The following is a 3,461-nucleotide window of genomic DNA, read 5'->3' on the forward strand; positions in this document are numbered from 1 at the left end:
CAGTACCTTTCTCAGCTGGGCAGCTTACATCTTTCCTCTCCAGTGGTCTGGGAAGAACTGGCAGAGGGAACTTCCTAGAATACTCCCAGTCTCTTTGTTCTACCTCTACTTGCTGTCTGGCTTTCCTGCCTATACTGCCTGCCTGGCCAATCAGTGTTTTATTAAAATATGATTGACAGAATACAGATAATTCTCCCGCATCATTTCCCTCTTTTATTTTTTAAACAAAGGAAAATACCCATAGTCCATTTGTTGGGAATGTGGGTGTAGTATTTCAGGCTACTTCCTACTGGTTGGGGGCGCTGATAATCTTAAAGGGACCTAAAGAAAATTTAGGGTTATAATCAAGTCCTGACTGGAGTATCCTGTGAGTTTTGATCATCTCAGGCAGCAGTCTTGAATCTGTTCTGGATGTAGAACTCTGTCTTTTGGGCCATCTGTTCCTATCGGAGATTTCTCAGGTGGCCTTCCTTTATCGAACCTGATTTTTCTTAACTCAGACTGAATCCACAGCCTCTCATTTTCTGTGGAAACAAAAGCAAAATCTCTTCTCCAAAGTAACATACCTTTTGACTTCAGTTTTGAAGCCAAGGTATTTTCAAAATGCCTATCTTGGGTTAGTTCAGCAGCATTTATAAACAAAAGTCTTTTAGCAGCTGTTGCTCCTTCCTCAGCATTCAAACAATTCAAAGAGAGCATAATAGCATACAGTATCAAGATTCTTTGTATATTTTCCATCTTTATTTTAACCTCTATTTCTTCTATTTTTACTTTTACTTTTTGAGACAGGATCTCTGTATATCTTTGTCCTGGAATAACTCTGTAGACCAGGCTGTCCTTGAACTCACAGAGTTCCTCCTGTCTCTGCCTCCCCAGTGCTGGGATTAAAGGTGTGTGCTACCACACCTTGAATTCACAGAGATCTGTCTGTCCCTGCCTCCCAGGCATTGGGATTAAAGTGTGCACTACCACACCTTGAAGTCACAGAGGTCAATCTACCTCTGCCCCTTGAAGTCACAGAGGTCAATCTACCTCTGCCCCTTGAAATCACAAAGGTCAATATACCTTTACCTCCCAGGCATTGGGATTTAAGGTGTGTACCACCACACCCTATGTCTCCCTTTTCTTCTTTTTTATTTTTAATGACTTTAACCTTTAGCCTGCATACATTTTTAACATACTGTAAACCAGTTAGAGGTTTTCTTCCTCTTTGAATCATTTTTACTGTATATCTCTCTTTTTCTGACTACATAAGCCTTTTATTAAGCAATTTTTAAAAATCTCCATATTTACTAAGCAATATGAAGAGCCGTGGCTTTGATGGCTAGATCCAGCCCATTCCTTAGCTTTCTAGCCTCATGGCTAAGATACCAGCCAGAGCTGCAGTTCACTGCCACAACTCTATGGCATTTCAAGGTTCTTGCCAGCAAGCAAGCTGCAGCATTCTGCTCACAGACCACACTCAGTCGGACTGCCTGCGTGCAAGAGTCAGAGTTTGCCCTGGCAGCACAGCCCAGAAAGCCGGCATTTTAAAATGGCACAGCTTTTTTCCTGCTACAGCTGAAAACTGAAAAGCATGCGTTCAGCTTTTCATCAACATCATTTAAGTGTTTTATAACAGAACCTTTTGAAAGAGCTGCAAGGTTTTGCAGCTAAAACTGAGTCAGGAAGCCTCTCTTAGATGAGAGCGCTTGCTTGACTCTAGCAAGAAGAGCAGACCCAAGAAATTGCTGCCGCCAAAAAAACATGCTTTACTCTACTCCTTTCCAAGCTTTCTGAAGCTTTCTGTAGATTCAGTTATCCCCGTGGGCGCCATATGTAACATGAGGGCCGGCTTATTGGGGTTTCTGTCCCACCCAGTACCCCACTGCCGGCAAGTCCCAGAGAAAAATCAATCACACAGTGACCTCTATAAATTATAAAGCTGATTGGCCCATTAGGTCAGGCTACTTATTAGTTCTTATAACTTATGTTACCCCATTATCCTTATCTATGTTAACCACATGGCTCAGTACCTTTCTCAGCAGGGCAGCTTACATCTTTCCTTTCCAGTGGTCTGGGAAGAACTGGCAGAGGGAACTTCCTAGAATACTCCCAGTCTCTTTGTTCTACCTCTACTTCCTATCTGGCTTTCCTGCCTATACTGCGTGCCTGGCCAATCAGCATTTTATTAAAATATGATTGACAGAATACAAATAATTCTCCCACATCAAACTCCTAATGACCCTTGGGTCTTACTCCTAAGAGTCAACCCCAGGAAAGACAACTGATGCTACAAAACCTACTACTCAACAAGATCCTGAGAGGCTCAGTTCTCTGTTCAGATATGGACTCCACACAAGTGCTGCATGAGAACAGAGTGATTTCACTTAAATGTGTACAATGGGAGTATGTGAAATATAAATATCAGGACAAGGAGAAAATGACATAAATTTTACCAGTTAAGACATTTCCATTAAGGATTGGGATACAGCTCCCAATCAGTGTTAAAGACTGTATTTACATGTATGCATGCCTGAGTTCATTCCTAGTTCATTCCTTGAAAGACTGTGTCAAAAATAATATAAAATTAAATTAAATTAAAAAAAAAGTCATGAGTTTGGAGGCCACCTTGGATTACATGGTGAGAGCCTGTCTCACTTTGCTTCCCTACATTTCCCAAGGTTATTTTCATATGTATTCTCTGAGTTCTTATGTTAATATTATTTCCCTTAAGGTAAGTGTGTTACAAACCAAAAACCTTCACCTTAAAATACAAAGATGCTGTACAAACAGCCAACCATGTGTTAGGTTTCCTCTTTCCCTTCCTAGTGTAACTTTTGTTTTGTTTTGCTTTGTTTTGTTTTTCAAGACAGAGTTTCTCCATGTTGCAACTCTGCTGTCCTTGAACTCATAGATCAGGCTGTTTTTGAACTCATAAATATCTGTGAGGACGGAAATTTCTGTCCTGCCTGGTTTCGTAGCCGTTCACTCCCAAATAAACACACAGAGGCTTATATTAATTATAAACTGTTTGGCCTATTGCTCAGGCTTATTACTAACTAACTATTACAACTTAAATTAACCCATAATTCTTATCTATGTTTAGCCACATGGCATTCTCATCTTGCTTCTTTCTTCCATCAGCCAGACGGCTGATGAGTGCATATCTTTCTTTCCTCTTCCCAGAATTCTCTAGGTCTGACCACCCCGCCTATACTTCCTACCTGGCTATTGGCCAATCAGAGTTTTGTTAAACCAATATGACTGACAAATCTTTACAGTGTACAAGAGCATTATCTTAAAGCAGATCCCCATGTCTCTGACTCCTGAGTGCTGGGATCAAAGGCATGCACCACCAAGCTTGGCTCCTGTTGTGATCTTGAGAATGCCCACAGACTAACCTTTGGCAGAAATGACATTTGTGATATTACTCACAACCATGGTTCTAATGCTGGTGGCCAGAATTTACTTTTATCACA

The sequence above is a fragment of the Myodes glareolus genome, chromosome 3 (assembly GCF_982192425.1).
Source record: "Myodes glareolus chromosome 3, mMyoGla1.1, whole genome shotgun sequence".
Taxonomy (NCBI): domain Eukaryota; kingdom Metazoa; phylum Chordata; class Mammalia; order Rodentia; family Cricetidae; genus Myodes; species Myodes glareolus.